Genomic DNA, 18,274 nt, shown 5'->3' with positions numbered 1-18,274 from the left:
CTAAAGCATTTTCAATGTTACCTTCAACGTCTACTCCTGCCAAGCTATTCCTGATATACATCTTATACTTTCTCCATCTGGTGCCTTGATAGTTCTGTGTTTTCCAACAAGAGCAGACTTCCTCAAGCTCAGTTTTGTTGATATTTAGGGCTGGATAATTCTCTGTTGTGGTGGGCTGTCCTGTGTTTTGTAGGATGTTTAGTAGCTTCCCACTAGATGCAAGTAGCACTTCCCTAGTTGTGACAACCAAAAATATTTCCAGAAATTGATAAATGTCCCAGGAATGGGGGACAGGGGACTATTGCCCTTGTTGAGAACCACTGTTCTAGAATACCACTACTGCCTTCTTTCCTATTAAATACAGGTACATCTAGGATATTATCTACACAAAAATTGAGTGCTTCCCAAAACCACATTTGATGCCTCTCTTTGTAATGTTTCAGCCTTTGCCATACTGGCTTTTAACCTATATTACATCAATCACTTTCCACCTTGAATTTAATTACTTGATTATTTCTGGATAAAAATTTCATGCAAGTGACATATTACTATATTTTCCAATTTACCGAGTGGCATATCTTTTTTAAGCTATAGCATTTGCTCAATAAATGTTTAAATGGATGAATAACCTTGTGTTTTCCATATGCAGAATTGTTATCATAGATGACACTTTGTCTTTGCATTAAGTAAAGAGCTTCAGAAAAAGAAAAATCTTAGTGGCTTTAACATGGCAAACCTCTTTTTGTAATAATGAGCTGGGAGCAATACTCGCTCACTCAATGGGATTTGAGAGAGGCGTATAAACATGAAAAAAACAAAATTCGGAAAAAAAAACTTACTTATGATTTCACAAGTTAAGCATCAAGATAGAAAGCAGAATTTCATGTTTCCTAAGTGTTGTTTTTAAATTTTTTAATTAACACCTGGATCCGAATAGAGCATTTAAAAACAAGTTTAAAAGACCAAATGAATGACTTTGACTGGTTAATATTTACCATAAAAAATTACCTTTAATAATGAGGCCTATAAAATTGTTTTCATCTTCAAAGTACTTTAAAGCTTTAATTAATTATTGCAAGACTCCTGTGCAATAAATAATTAGGTATTATTATTGCTCCATTTATTGATGGGAAAATGAAAGATAGTTGTTTAAGAACTTTCTCCAATTTATTTAGGTCAGCTACAATGTTAAATATCTAATTCCTTTCAGAATAATTTTTAAAAAATGTATAACCTGAGTTAAGAATGCTTTTTATGAAATATATTTTGTGAAATTTGGTAACAGAAACCTCAAGTAATTTCTAATATCAGAGCTACAAATAACAAACTCTCCTGTTTCTACCAAATATTAAATCATACTTCAATCTTCAGTATTCCAGTTCACAAACTATAAAACTTTGAAAAGTGATGATTTCTAGAAATTACATTTCCATTCCTTCAGCATCATTATTAGTAACGGGATGAACGTATTCTGTGAAAAAACATGTAATCTTTTAAAATTCTAGCTCAAAAAGAAATAAAGTTCAAAATATAATTTGATGATATTCTAGGATTTACAAACCTAGCACTTCCCTTGGGAAGTAAAATGACAAGAAATTTACTATGTTCTGTCACATTTTCTAATGTATTCAGAAGTAAACTGCTGGAAAAGTTTTACACATTTCTGTCAATTTTGTGTTTGTGAATTTGCTGTTTCTGATGAATTATAGGGTATGCTCACAGATTTAGGGAAACAAATTTCTTGTTCTCTTACTTTCATAAAGTATGGACTTGTCTTTGAATTTCCACCATTTACTCGTAATACAGATATTCAAAATGATGTCTGCAGCAGTACACTCAACTTAAATGAATCTGTATCTCCTTGGAGGTCTCAATCATTTCTGTACCCCTTTTCCTAATTGGTCAGTTAAGTAGCAACTTCTCACGAAACACCCAGTTTCTACAATCATAAGTTGCCTTCTACTGAGGAGTATGTACTTCTATATAATAGGTCAACCTACAACAGTTTCACTTCTTGAGAAAACACAAACATAAACTAATGTATCACTAGCTGCAGAGGGTTACAAAGCAGGAAGCATTTAAGAAAGGAAGGAAGCAGAGTAAAGGGTGAGAGAACTGGGTTAGTACCTAACACTTCAAATAAAAGTTGTTCACTCAGTGTAAAAAAGGTGAGGGAAAGGAATTGACAAGATGGGAAACACTAGGAAATTCTATAGTAGCAGACAGGAGAATATTTGGAAGCAGTCACTGTCAGTGCTGGGTTTTTTTTGTTTTTTTTTTTTCACTAATGGGATTGCTCTTGACTAGAGACCATCAACAAGGTCATGACCTTTGGCAGGAGAGAGATATGGTTAGCCCTACGCAATAGCCACTTCCAAATGCTGCCCTGAAACAGTCTGTTTCTTACAATTTCTACATTTTTAGACATCTACATGCTTGCCACTGCTAGGACATTAGTCAGAGCGAGTGGGTAAGTGAAGTCAAGAGGGGAAAGACAAAATACACCTGAGGTGATACAGAAAACAGTCAATGCTAACATATCCCCTAAGTTCACACTAATATGCCAATATAAGAACACTCACAGTCAGAAATATTTCACTTGCTCTTTTTTTTTTCTTTCAGAGGCAACGTGAGCCTTCAGTGATTGAATAAAAATTTGGCAAAGTGTGACTTAAGAGTTACAGGAATCTTAAGCCTTAGATTAGGACGATGTCATCTCTATTAAACAACAAACATGTTATTTTGGAGAGATAAAGGGAAAGAGGGCAGGTTGGGAGCATTGAGAGAGAAAAAGTATATTGACCACTTACCTACTCTTTAATGTGCACCCGTTCTCCATTTTTATATGTGAAATTAGTCATGTGGTTATACCCTACTATAAAGAAGGGTACACAACAGTCTTTTAGTTAGGCAAAAAACTAGAGTTTTGTTACAAAGGAAGAAAAAAATGGAAATTAAGAGGTAATTACAAGTCCACATTACAATAAGCTTCTGTCATTGTCCCTCATTGTAAAAACCATTCTTTAAATCCTGTTTTTAATCATTTGCTATGCTCTTTCTTTAGGTGATGGGTTTTATTATCCAATATCCAACTAATCAACTGTATATCATTGTCACTGTCTTCAAAGGCTATATTTATCATCCAGCCCTAACTCCTAATTTCCCAATTTCTTTATTACACTATAAAATATCCAATCTCTATTTGGATATTTTATAGTGTAATAAAGAAAATGCTATGTATTCACAAACCCATTTTATTTTTTGGGAGGTACACAGGAAGATGATATTTCCCAGGTACCGTTGCTCTTAAGTTGAAGCCACATGTGATATAGTCCTAAAAACTCTCATTTGGTAGTTCATTCTTTCTCTCTTCTGTAGCTGAGGCAGGAAGTGATGGACTTAAAGATGGCAGAGCCACACAATTGAATAAAGCCTACATACTTTTGTCACTGCTTAGAGGTGAGCCCCCTAGGAAAGCCCCCACCCAAATCCATATCAGACTTTATGTTAAGCCCATGAGATTTACAGCACTGCTTGTTCCAGTAGTAAGCCTTAGTTAGCCTGATCAATGCAAGTATCAATAACTTGAGGCATCACTATACTCTGTTCTCTAGTGAATCAAATACAGTTCATATCAGATTAGTTTTGTAAAGACAAATCATGTTTGGAATGACAGGTTTTCTTTATATGAATCAGATAGACTGAAATTCAATGATAATTAAATTATGAAGATTAGAGAAATTATGTGTAATAGAATGAAGGAGAATATCACATTCAAGAAAAATTCTAGTCAGGCACAGTAGCTCATACCTGTAGTCCCAGCACTTTGGGAGGTTGAGGACAGAGGATTGCTTGAGCCCTGGAGTTTGAGACCAGCCTGGGCAAAAGAGTGAGACTATGTTTCTGCAAAAAATTAAAAAAATAAAAAATGAGCTGGTGTGGTGCATGCCTATAGTCCTAGCTAGTAGGGAGGCTGAAGTTGGGGGATTGCTTGAGCCCAGGAGGCTGAGTCAGCTCCAGTGAGCCATGAGGAATGTGCCACTGCACTCCAGCTTGGGTACAGACTAAGACCCTGTTTGAAAAAAAAAAAAAAAAAAAGGAAAAAGAAAAATAGAAAAATTAGGGGAAACTCTTCAAGTAAGCCTAATGATTACACAACTTAGATACCATCAAACATCCCTTCATTGTTGTGCACATCTACCATCTACACTACTAGTTACAGCATCCTTGTGATTAGAGTTATTGTCTAATCTCTGCTTATAATACAAACACATAACATCTTACTTTGTATGGAGTGTGTGTTCAATGATGATGACCATGTTGATGAAGATGACAATGATAATGATGGTTTTAATAGAGTTGGGGGAAATGTACACCACCATTATTGGAGATTACACACAGCACTTCCAAAGAAGGAATTTGGAGTTGATTAAAGCTATTTTCCCTTTATTTCATGTTTTTCCACTCCCAATAAAGAATTTCTAACAATGCCAAATTAAGTTTCTTTTCCTTTTTTTTTTTTCATTTTTCATCTTCTAAAAAAACTCTGGTGCTTTCACTTCTTACACAGGTATCAAGATTTATCATCTGACCATTTTCACAAAAGCCTTTACTTTTGAGCTTTCCTCTAACATTGTAATTGTGAAAATAAAACAACACATATGAAACCCTAATTGGCATTATCCTTTTTTTGATGTAACAATGTGCCTCTTTCAGAAATGCAAATGTCAACACTTGTCACCTCACTTTTTTCCAGCTGATATGTGAATAATTAATCTTTCAATGTGTCCACACCCTGAAGGAAGTCACAAGAAGGATTCCCTACCCAAATAAAGAAGAGTTAGAGTACATAAGTGATAGTGCTGAGATAAGTCTCCAAGTCCATTTTCAGCACTTAAACATGAATGGCAATACATATACAGTAAGTGGTTTGGTTTGGTTTTGTTGATGGAAATTCTAAGGACAAAGTCTTGTTCACTCTGTCATCTGTGCAGAAATAATGGAGATATCTATTCTAGTTGTTCTGGCAGATAACACATTAAAGTCATATAGAAAATGGGATGACTGGAGGAATGAAAAACTTTACACAAATATTATAGGCCTCCTTTTAAAATTAGCTTTAGAAAAAACAGAAAATTTGTAATGTTAACTAAGAAAGCAAACACAAAAGAGAAGAAAGAAAGGGTTAAAAAAACATATTTAGAAGTGAGGGAAAAGCATGGGCAAAGGTTATTTTTTGTTTTAAATGTAGTGGAGAAAAGAGACCAAAAAAAATGATGAGATATAACAAAGAGCCCAAAGTAATCCAGGCTTGTTCTGTTTTACTTTATTCCAATTTTCCATTGAATAATGGTCATGAAAACAGAAAAGGGGCAGGGTTATCTCAGATGGGAAACAAGCACATAGGGAGTGAGCAGAGCATAAACTACAGAAAAGATGGTTGCCAGTACAAAGGAGAAAATAACCTGCCTTATTGGTGCCTTATTGGTGAAGGACCACTCCCGCTTCAAATTTGTTTAAAAAATTTTTCATGTTTGAATAGAAATACAGGCAGGTGATACAAAATTAAAGGCTCCAAAGGGCCTTTTTGTTGTGCATGTCCACTTATGTTTATTTCCTTGTCCCCACCCGCTTCCCATTCACCCTACTCCCACCCCTCTTCCCAGCCTGAGCTTTCACCTTACAGAGAGTGCCTGGCACAGAGGAAACTGTCATTAAATGTCTGCAGAAATGTTATAGAACTGGAAGTGTTCCTCAACAGAAAGGTTCAAAAAGCTGTTCGTCTGAACAATGATGTCCTATATTTTGGAAACTGAATTTCTCATGTACTTGATTTTCATACATTTGATGAAAATTCTTCTCATATCTTGGAATGTATGTTTAATTTGTTCAAGGTTGCAACATAGTAAAGGACATAATGGAGCAGAGAAAAGGAGCTAACCAGGAAACAAATTAATTCAGCCAAATCTTCCTTAGTAATTAACAGGCTGACAGATGTCAATGCCAAATCATCCTTATGTCCGCAGAATCGACTTCAGTGTTGCTTTTCAGGAGATGTGCTGCTGCTAACAAAAATATATTAAAGAACCAATTTAGATGTTCATAATACAATGATTTTTGACCTGCTGAGAATGATGTGTAGGCATGAAATAAATATCACAGTTGGGAATTCTACCAAAAGAACCTATCAATTCTACATGATGTGTTCCTTAAAAAGCTACAATGTCAGAGAGGGTGATTATTTAACATAAAGGAAAATAAGAAGGAGCTCTAGGATTTTTTTTTACTTCCTGAAATAGATTATGTTAAAACATTCAATATCAAATGTGGTTTCAGTGTGCCAAGGAGTTAGACTGAAGAAAGCACAAGGTCAACAGAATTTAATCTTTAAGGTTTACCTGTAGAACATGTGGACAAAATAAGTTAGGAAAATATTCAGAAAAAAAATGAAAGGAATAGATAACGATACAGAGTACTCTGAAAAAGGAAGAAGGAGCAACACTTTCAGGTATGACTAAAACCTACAACACCCCAGGCTTACATCCTTAGGGAATTTTTTTGCCTATTTATAGCTTACAGAGAAGTCATAATTACCCACTGGAGAGGTAAGACATTTCTGTCCACTCTCTTAGAAAGAGAGGTTGGGGGGAATAATTTCTCCCTGAGGAAACAGATCAGAACCCAAAAGGAGCTTTTTTTTTTCTTTTTTTCTTTTTTTTTATTTTATTATTATTATACTTTAAGTTTTAGGGTACATGTGCACAATGCACGGGCTTGTTACATATGTATACATGTGCCATGTTCACACCGGGGACTGTTTTTTTTTTTTCTTTGAGACGGAGTCTTGCTCTGTTGACAGGCTGGAGTGCAGTAGTGCAAACTCGGCTCACTGCAACATCTGCCTCCTGGGTTCAAGTGATTCTCCTGCCTCAGCCTCCCGAGTAGCTGGGACTACAGGCGCCCACCACTACGCCTGGCTAATTCTTGTATTTTCAGTAGAGACGGGGTTTCACCATGTTGGCCAGGATGATCTCGATCTCTTGACTTTGTGATCCACCCGCCTCGGCCTCTCAAAGTGCTGGGATTACAGGCGTGAGCCACTGCTTCCAGCTACATGTACGTTTTCTAAAGGAATTGAAGACTTCCACTTCTGGACCCACCTCATGTTTCTTCCTTCCCTCTGATTTTCTCCTGAAATCACTGAAATCTGTTTTCTATGTCTAGCATTCTACTAACTCTATTCTCACAAGTTAACCAAAACCTCTGTCTACAAAGGATTATCTTTGCCTCAGTATTTTTAGCAATTACCGTGAAACTCTATACAACTTACATTTGTATAATGCTTTCCATTTTCCAAGGCTCCTTCATTTATGTTAATCAGCTTTGTGAGATAAGATGAATATAGCTCTTCCTGGTTTTGAAGATGACGAAATTGAAGCACAACAGGCCACAGAGCTAAATCTAAGTATAGAACATACCTCCTGGTTACCAGTTAATTAGTAAAATATAGAACTGAAATTCTCTATCCTAGATATACTCCACCCCTGACCCAGCTGTCCACTTGAACCACAATACTTAATCTAGTTTGTAATTAAACATTAATGAGACCTTTTAATTAATACATTACCATTCAAGAATAAACTCCGAAAGTCTATTTTGTTCACCATCATAACTCTTGTACAAAGCGTGATCCCTGGCACATTAGAGGTGTTCAATGAATAGTTGTTGCTCAGATGATGGATGATTTTCTTTTAATCACATAGTGTCTAATTTTTGTCCCTTGCACCTCAGCTATAACTACCTCAACTGTATTATCTGCATCTAATTGTACCTCAACTATATCACCTGCAGCTCATTACGTGTAGGTATCTCTGCATGTATGATCTATTTCCTTCTACTAGTCTGTAGTAGTAGACTTACAGAGAAGTCATAATTACCAACTGGAGAGATAAGACATTTCTGTCCACTCTCTTAGAAAGAGAGCTTGAGGGGAACAATTTCTCCCTAAGGAAACAGATCGGAAACCAAAAGGAGCATTTTTTTTTCTCTCTTTTTTGAGACTGAGTCTTGCTCTGTTGCCAAGCTGGAGTGCAGTAGTGCGATCTTGGCTCACTGCAACATCTGTGTCCCGGGTTCAAGTGATTCTCCTCCCTCAGCCTCCTGAGTAGCTGGGACTATAGGTTCTTTTGGTAGAATTGCCAACTGTGATATCTACTAGTCTGTAGCAGTAGAAGGAAATAGATCATACATGCAGAGATACCTACACATAATGAGCTGCAGGTGATATAGTTGAGGTACAGTTAAGGAAACTATAGATAGTTAAGGAAACTTCTTAAGAAACTTAAGAAACTTAAGAAGTTTCCTTAACTATCTATAGACATCAATAACCTAGTACAGGCCCGTCTCCTGTGTTGGTACCCAATAAATATTTGAGAAAATGAAGTTTTTCTCCATGCACCCTAGGAAGCTGTTATTAATAGAATGATGTTTGAAGTTCTGTGATCACTTCATATAGAGAATCCAACCCAATAGTAAACCCTTAATGAATTTTAGGATATCATTTCCTGTACCAAAGACATTTTCCAAGTGAGTGAATAATTTTCACTGGACCAGAGGCCATGCCATACATGATAAGAAACATTACTTCCACCTTTCAATTCAGGTGAGGTCACAACTTTTCGTAACAAGAAAACCTTCTAAAGCCATGATCACAGAGCAAATAAAGGAAAAAGTGAACACTCAGACTGGCCATTTGAACTGGGACATTTCTTGCCGACATATTAATATTGCCTGTAATTGCTCTCAGCTGGGTACTGAATTCCCTAAGACAAGTGGAGACTTTTTGTGAGTTTGATTTCCTGTATCTACACAAGCATCAAGCCCTTACACCTGAATGTGAGAAATGCCACTGGTAAAAAAATTTTGACCTAACGTTCTATACAAGTATAAGTTACACATTACAAAACTAGAGACTGAACATTTCCAAAAGATTTCCTCCACACCCCAAAAGGAAAAGTGACATTTTCAGTTCTTGCTTCTCAATCAGGAATAAAGTTCTCCCAATTTAAGAATGGAAAACAGCAGTAACTCAGAGACATTTTAAAGATCAGTAATATATGACACAGAACTGAAGTTTGTGAAGAAAACCATTATTTAAAAAGAGTAAAAGTATCCACTCGACCTTCAAATACACTAATTAAAATGATATCTTCCTTAAAAAATGCTAAGTCAGATACTTCACAAAATAACAGCCTAGTTTCACTGAAATTCAATTTCATATAACCAAGAGGTTCTTAAATGCCATTCAAACCCTGACACAAATGATATCAATAGTGATATAAAAAGAGACATTTTATTGGTCATATGATTCAAATTTCTGAATTTCCTTACTCCCAGGCCTTATTTATTAAGGGTTAAACTTTGTATTTCTTGCATGTCAATCTGAAGGAAGGGCTAAGGATCACCCACTCCCTTTAAATTCCAGACGGACTGCATTTAGTTTTATATCTAAAGAATAGCTGCCAGCCCAATCCATCATTTTTTATTTCAATTACTTGCTTTAGGTCTTTGTGTTTTTGCTCTCAGCAGTCATAAAAATAAGGAAGATGTCTTAATTGTTAGCTATTAAATCTTAGTTTAGAATCTACATGTCAATTTCTTAATACTATCTTAATTTTTTAAAAAATTTATCAATTCATTTATCCACTTCAGATTTGCTGTAATGATGCTTAAAATTTGGTTTTACTATAGACATAAAAATTATGATTTGTAAAAATATCTTAGCTAAAAACTACCTTCCCATCTGCTTTAGCTCCTAGAGAGTACAAAATGTACCCATAAGCCTGAACAAAAGGCTCAAGCCCAACTTCTGAGAACACAAGAGTTGGGTAATTCACATACCAGGAAGGATGCTGAAGAGGAGCAGAATATGCCACCCCAAAAATATTCCATATTGGCATAAGGATCATTTTTGAGCTGAAGGAAATTGAGAAGCAGCAGGAAGAATTCTCTGGTGTCAACTGTCTGCCTAAAATCACAGCATAAATTTTCCTTTGTAAAAGTGACATAGGTCTCCATTTTTAAAGGTGTTCTCCTCTCCTGTACCTGGAAGAGGTAAACAACTCTTATCTGTATGACAAACCATACTAAACAGCCTTTATCTACAATACTAGTCACATTTTCACAATTTACTGCCCCTAGGAGCCCAAATCCCTTTTTTTTGCTGATTTCTTCTCTGCAATTTATTGCCCTTCATTAAAGTGGTATATATGCCTCTGGGTCTAACTGCCTTTTGGGGTTTCCACTTCTTTTTCTGATAACTCAAGCATATAAAATATTAATATAAATAAAGCAACATATGGGGAAATGACATCAGCAATATGGTGGAATAGATGGTTCCAGCCCTTGTCATCCCACAGAAATGAATTTAACAAACATCCATGGACAAAACATCTTGATAAGAACTCTGGAATCCAGGCGAAAGACTGCAGCACATAAATAGAGCACATAAATTAGAAAAGGCACAATATGCAGGGTAGAAAGGATGGTTTCACTTCCACATTAGTATTTCCCCAGCCCACTTAATGAAGTGCCCAAAGAGACCTTATTGGCCCAGGAGTTCACCTGTGGAAGAAATGGAGAGAAAAGTGTATATTAGACTTTATCATGACCCCAAAACCAGACCTACCACAGTGGAAACCAGAACCAGGCCTGCTCCCAGAAACCCAGGTTACAGGCTACCTTCCCAAGGACATCAACAGCAGTCCTGCCCACAGCGGACCAACCAGCTCACCCAGAATCTCTGACTGGACTGATTAGTCTGTAAAGACTGGAAAAAATGATGTCTTCAAATGCATGGACATAAATACAAGGCCTAAAATTCACAAAGAATCAGGGAAACATGACACCACCAAAGGAACAAAATAAAATGGCAGTAACCAGCCGTGAAGAAATGGAGATCTATGAATTGCCTGATAAGAATTCAAAATAATCATCTTAAACTCAATAAGTTACAAGCGAACACAGATAGACAAATAAATAAATCAGGAAAATGATACAGGAGCAAAACAAGAAGTTCCTCAAAGAGATAGAAATCATAAAAGAGAACCAAACAGAAATTCTACCGCCAAAGAAAATAACTGAATTCAAAATTTCTGTAGAGAGTTTCAACAGCAGAATATCATGCAGAAAAATGAATTTATTAGCTCAAATACAAGTCATTTAAAATTATCTCTTCAGAGGAATGAAAAGATAAAAAATGAAAAAGAGTGAAGAAAGCCTACAGGACTTACAGAACAACATCCTGCAAATCAATATTTACCTTATGGGTACCTCAGGAAAAAAAATAAAAGAGAAAGGGGCAAAATCCTTACTTAAAGAAATAATGGGTAAAAATTTCCCAAATCTGAAAAGGAAAATGAACATCCAGATTTATGAAGCCCCCAAAACCCCAGGTGGAACTATAAAGACTAGAGGTCTACACTAAGACACATTATCACCAAATTGCTAAAAGTCAAAGAGAGAATTTTAAAAGCTGTAAGAAAAATGTGACTCATCACATAGGAAGGATCCCTATGAAACTATTAATGAATTTTTCAGCAGAAACTTTCCAGGCTAGGAGAGAATAGGATAATATATTCAAAGTGCTGAAAGAAAGAAACTGCTAACCAATAATAATATACCTGGAAAATCTTTCCTCTAATAATGAAGAAGATACAAAGGCTTTCCCAGAGAAACCAAAACTAAGAAGTTTATTACCATTAGAGCTGCCATGCAAGAAGTGCTAAAAGGAGTTCTTCAAATTGAAATTAAAGAACACTAAACAGTAATATGAAAATATATGAAAGCATAACTCTCAATGGTAAAGGTAAATATATACACAAATACATAATAATGTAAAATAGTAATGAGGGTGTGTAAATCACTCTTAACCCTAGCATAGAGCTTAAAAGGCAAAACATTGAAAGAAACTATAACTACAGAAAGTTGGATAATGAATACATAGTACAAAAATAAGTTAATTCTGACATTAATAAAGTGGGGCAGGGGAGTGCAAGTACAGTTTTTGCATGCAATTGAAGTTGTCATTAGTCCAAATGGACTGTTACAGTAATAAAGAGTTTTATGCAAGCCTCATTGTAACCACAAAGAAAAAACTTGCAGCAGATACAGAAAAAAGAAAGGAGACTGCATATAGTTACATTCTGGTTTTATTTTTTAACCCATTCTGCCACTCTGTGTCTTTTTATTGGTGAGTTTAATCCACTTGCATTTAAAGTAATTATTGATAGGTAAGGACTTACTATTGCCATTTTGTTAACTGTTTTTCTGAATGTTTTGCAGTTATTGTGTTCCTCTCTCCATCTCATGTTGTCTATCTTTGTGTTTTGATGCTTCTTTGTGGCAATATTTTTAAATTATTTTCTCTTTTTTGTATCATATGAAATAAGAATAATAGATAAGAAGTCAGGAGTAAACTCTTGTAGGTAATGAATAGGTTTATGGCATAGACTGTGGTGCTGGCTTCATGGATGTATACTTGTCTTCGAAATCATAAAGTTGTGTACCTTAAATATGTACAGATTTTTTGTCAATCATACTTCAATAAAATTTTAAGAAGAAAAGAAATACATGCCCTTTCTCCTATAGATCTGCCTTTTTTTGTGGTTTGTTTAATTTGCAGGCTTCCAGATACTGAAAATAAGAGGATAGAAGAAATGCATTCCTCCCCAAGAATGCTTTCAGCTGCAAGGAAAAGAAAAACAATTAAAACAAGATTGAATTTTGTAAATACATTTTCTATGTTATGTAAGAGTTTAGAGCTATGGCAGGGCAAGAATGGTTAGCTGGTTAATTCCTCAGTCCATCATAAAAAAAATAACTCCTGTTCTTTCCATCCCTTCCATACTGCCATCATCAGAAAGTAGAACTATATCCTCTGGCCCTTCATGATAGCAAGATGGCTGCAACAGCTTCAAATATTACATCCTCAAACACAGTACTACTGAAAAGCCAGAAAAGGGCATTTTCTCATCTTTCTATCCTAAATAAGAATGACTAAAACAGTCTCAGAAGCTACCCAACTGATTTTCCCTCATATCTTATTTGCCAAAATTCTGTCGTCCTGTGTCCATAACAGAATGAGTCACTTGACAATGGTATGGAATTACCATAACTGGCCTGGACTAATCAAGCTTCACCCCTGAGGTTGGGGAAGAGACTAGATTCTCCTGATTCTCAAGGTTCTAGGACAAAACATGAACAAAATCAATGAAAGTTTGGATATAGGCCACCAAATGACTTTGTGTGTTATGATTGTTAAACCTATCTCTTTGTTCTACTCATCCACAACTTTCCTCCTTTCATTACATACTAAAAATACCAACTTATTTGCTTTATTTTTCACAACCCCAAGTTTGTAGCATGAGCTTAAAAAGTTCCTACTAGAACACTTTGTGGCATGTCTTATAAATAGGCTAACATTCAGTTCACAAAAGAAACACGTACAAGAACATTAAGAAATGCAATTGTTCATTAACCTTCCTACTATTTCCAGATCAGCAATATTATTAACTCAAGACACCTGGGGGGCCAGAAGTAGCCACAACATTGTCCAGCCAATTCTATTACTTTGGTTCTTCAGACTCAAAGATCTTGATGTTTGTGGTATGTTATGAAATTCTCAAGAACAAGACTCTCATCTCCCACAGGGATACATTAAAGGCAGTTAATAAATATTTATTAGATAAATTAATACATTTGTGTTATTCATTTTGTGACTCTTTTACATTCTGACTCTATAAAGATTGCCTTTCAAAGCTCATTAAACTTTCTGTATCTATTTACGCTCTGACTCTCCTTCACCCCAGGGAATCTAGATTCATCCTGAAAAATGACCACTTGTTTCACATTAGACTGCACCATCCTGTTTCACAACACTTCATAGATTTGTGTTATGTCTTGTCATAATATGTTTAGGGATTATGACAGCATTATTTCTTCTAACATTACAGGACTCGAAGGACTGCACTTCAAAACACTACTTTGGGCTAATGTGCAAGACATTTCACGAGCTGCCCTTTGCCACACTCCGGGGTCATGGCTTTGACAACTCCATCAGCACTCTACTATTTAGTCTGCAATTTCCTTAGGATTCTCTACTTTACGTCACTTCAGTGTATCTGCCTATAAAGTTTCCTCTGCCTGAAATGCCCTTTCCTACCTGGTCTATCTTTGGGACTTATCCTGAGATTTACTCCTCTGGTCATAGCTTACCAGATACCCCAAAACAGAATTAGACACCCTTTTTTCTGAGTTCCTCCAACCATGTTTCATTAAAGCTTGATTTGTTTGGTTTGACTTTTTAGCTTGATTGTTTCTGTACGTGGATGGTGAAATTTTTGGAGACAAAACTGTCTTTTACTCTTCTAGAAAATTATCTCCATTGTCTTTTACAGTCCCTTGAACATAAAAACTACTCAATAAATATTTTTTAATTTAAAATTTTGAATAGTGTAGGACTGGTGATCTGTGTCAACTGTAGCACCTTCCTTTCAATTCTCAGTGCCTAGTAAGATTGTAACTAGTCAGCTTCATTGACAGAAACAGCCTAAAGCAAAGTATATTTCACAGTTATTAGGTTGGTGCAAACATAATTGTGGTTTTTGCATTGTTGAAATTTGCTGTTTGATATTGAAATACATTCTTAAACAAGTGTTGTTATGTTATACATCATTTTAATGTACATTTCTTGCTTTATATTGTTTTGCTAATGACTTACTTGCTGTTTATTTTAGATTTATCTTAGACTATGGAAATGATGTTAGACAAAACACAAATTCAGGCGATTTTCTTATTTGAGTTCAAAATGGGTCATAAAGCAGCGGAGATAACTCACAACATCAACAATGCATTTGACCCAGGAACTGCTAATGAACATACAGTGCAGCGGTGGTTCAAGAAGTTTTGCAAAGGAGGTGAGAGTGTTGAAGATGTGAAGCATAGTGGCCAGCCATCAGAAGTTGACAATGACTAATTGAGAGCCATCATTGAAGCTAATCCTCCTACAACTGCACAAGAAGTTGCAGAAGAACTCAACATTGACCATTCTATGGTCGTTTGGCATTTGAAGCAAATTGGAAAGGTGAAAATGCTCAATAAGTGAGTGCCTCATGAGCTGACTGAAAATTTTAAAAAATGTCATTTGGAAGTGTCATATTCTCTTATTCAACACAAAAACGACAAACCATTTCTAGATCGAATTGTGACACGCAATGAAAAGTGGATTTTACACAACTGTTGATGACCAGCTCAGTGGTTGGACTCAGAAGAAGCTCCAAAGCACTTCCCAAAGCCAAACTTGAACCCAAAATAGGTCATGGTCAACATCACTAATGATCAGGGAAATGCAAATTCAAACCACAATAAGATACCAACTTACTCATGCAAAAATTGGCCATAATTTAAAAAAATAAAAAAAAATAGATGTTGGCTTGGATGTGGTGAAAAGGGACCACTTTTACACTGCTGGTCAAATGTAAACTAGTACAGCCACTATGGAAAACAGTATGAAGATTCCTTAAGGAACTAAAAGTAAGTCTACCATTTGATCCAGCAATCCCAAGAGGAAAAGAAGCCATTATATGAAAAAGATACTTGCACACGCATGTTTAGAGCAGCACAATTTGTAATTCCAAAAATATGGAACCAGCCCAAATGCCCATCAATTAACAAGTGGATAAAGGAAATGTGGTGTGTGTGTGTGTGTGTGTGTGTGTGTGTGTGGTATGTGTGTGAGTGTGTTTGTGTATCATGGAATACTACTCGGCCATATAAAGGAACAAAATAATGGCATTTGCAGCAGCCTGGATGGAGTTGGAGACCATTATTCTAAGTGAAGTAACTCAGGAATGGAAAACCAAACATCTTATGTTCTCACTTATAAGTGGGAGCTAGGCATCACAAGAATACCACCATGGACTTTGAGGACTCAAGGGGAAGAGTGGCAGGGGGGTGAGGGAGAAAAGATTACACATTGGGTACAGTGTACACTGCTCAGGTGATGGGTGCACCAAAATCTCAGAAATCACCACTAAAGAACTTATCTATGTGATAAAGCACCACTTGTTCCCCAAAAACTACTGAAATTAAAAAATGCCTTTATTCTTCTGACCTATAGCAAAATCTGTGCCACTCACAAACTAGATTGTATCGTCATGGTGTCTACTTCTTTTCTCTTCAACTAAATTATAAATTTCTGGAAAGTATGGACCAAGTCATGCACATGCATACATCCCCCTGTAAGTAATACAGTGTCTTGATCAGAGCTTACAATTTTAAAAATCTTAAAAATCTGTAGCCTATTAAAGTCCATCTTAGAAATAATTTTCAGTATGATCAATGACAGCTAAGCTTATATACATTTTCATCTCATGCAACATTCTGTACTATTACTTATACTTATGTATATAATTACATTTTTTAAAATATCTGAATGATATTTCCTATATTCTAATTTGAGAAATTTAAATAGAACTTTTGATAGTACTTTGATTAAATAGGAAGGGAAAAATGAAGCAAGTCACTGCAGAATTTTGTGCCTCAGTTGCTGTATATTTTTACTTTGTCTTATTTTTTCTTCTCTAAAATAAACATATATTACTATATGGGAACAAACAGATACATCTGTTGGTCAAAACTGTAGTTAAATGCTTAAGTGCTAAAGTACAATAATGGGGTGGGGGATAGATAAGGGCAACAGAGAGGAAGAGAGAGAAAGGATTTCCAGGAAAGAGAGAAAAAAATTATGTCTTAAAAGTTTCATAGTAATATGTAGAGAAAATATTCTATAAATCCCTAAGTGGATTTATTTTATGTTATGAAATACTGCTCTCCAGAAGAAACTAAAATCCTTTCTCTATTATAACTTGTTTCTACAATTTTATCTCTGCTATTAAAAATATGAAATATTGTAGCTTTTTAATATACAGCATTGAATTTGTAGAGAATTCTCAGAATCAAAGATAAAACCAATTTCAAAGGAATAGGTAACCATATTAGGATTCTTCTGCAAGAATGTACTTGTTTCACTCAGATTCTCCAGGGGAAGTGAACACATTTTGAATATACAACGACCCATTCATCATTTTGTTAAAAGTATAAATAATCCACTGAAGGGAAATGTGGGGAGAAAAACCCAAGAGCAGTATGTGATTCTGGAATACAAAATCAGTTTGGACAAATCATTAGAAAACATACTGTAAAGAATAATCCTTTGCTACTCCCCAGACTGAACAAAATGACATAGAAAGAAATTTACATTTTTGTCATCAATAGAACTCTCCCCCTAGAATAACAGAAAATCTGAATCAACCTCTCAACAGGACAATTAACCATTTTTTTTTTTTGCCTGATTCCTACTTTTTTTTTTTTATACTTTAAGTTTTAGGGTACATGTGCACAATGTGCAGGTTTGTTACATATGTATACATGTGCCACGTTGGTGTGCTGCACCCATTAACTCATCATTTAACATTAGATATATCTCCTAATGCTCTCCCTCCCCCCCTCCCCACCCCACAACAGTCCCCGGTGTGTGATGTTCCCCTTCCTGTGTCCATGTGTTCTCATTGTTCAGTTCCCACCTATGAGTGAGAACATGCGGTGTTTGGTTTTTTGTCCTTGCGATAGTTTGCTGAGAATGATGGTTTCCAGCTTCATCCATGTCCCTACAAAGGACATGAACTCATCCTTTTTTATGGCTGCATAGTATTCCATGGTGTATATGTGCCACATTTTCTTAATCCGGTCTATCATTGTTGGACATTTGGGTTGGTTCCAAGTCTTTGCTATTGTGAATAGTGCCACAATAAACATACGTGTGCATGTGTCTTTATTGCAGCATGTTTTATAATCCTTTGGGTATATACCCAGTAATGGGATGGCTGGGTCAACTGGTATTTCTACTTCTAGATCCCTGAGGAATCCCCACACTGACTTCCACAATGGCTGAACTAGTTTACAGTCCCACCAACAGTGTAAAAGTGTTCCTATTTCTCCACATCCTCTCCAGCACCTGTTGTTTCCTGACTTTTTAATGATTGCCATTCTAAATGGTGTGAGATAGTATCTCATTGTGGTTTTGATTTGCATTTCTCTGATGGCCAGTGATGATGAGCAATTTTTCATGTGTCTGTTGGCTGCATAAATGTCTTCTTTTGAGAAGTGTCTGTTCATATCTTTCGCCCACTTGTTGATGGGGTTGTTTTTTTCTTGC

The 18,274-nt window shown here is 35.8% G+C and overlaps 1 long non-coding RNA gene across 1 annotated transcript in view; it reads right to left on the bottom strand.

Annotated features, from left to right (window-relative positions):
* Positions 1 to 18,274, bottom strand: part of LOC129144320 (uncharacterized) — a 56,965-nt gene that overhangs the window by 9,204 nt on the left and 29,487 nt on the right. Inside the window, exons 2-4 of the long non-coding RNA XR_008548657.1 lie at positions 7,331 to 7,461; positions 3,811 to 3,903; positions 2,811 to 2,875 (exon numbers count right to left, since the gene is read on the bottom strand). This is a non-coding gene — a long non-coding RNA (uncharacterized LOC129144320). The remainder of the gene's footprint in view (positions 1 to 2,810; positions 2,876 to 3,810; positions 3,904 to 7,330; positions 7,462 to 18,274) is intronic.

This window comes from Pan troglodytes, chromosome 5 (genome assembly GCF_028858775.2).
Source record: "Pan troglodytes isolate AG18354 chromosome 5, NHGRI_mPanTro3-v2.0_pri, whole genome shotgun sequence".
In the NCBI taxonomy this organism is placed as follows: domain Eukaryota; kingdom Metazoa; phylum Chordata; class Mammalia; order Primates; family Hominidae; genus Pan; species Pan troglodytes.
This window is presented reverse-complemented; position numbering and strand designations above follow the sequence as displayed.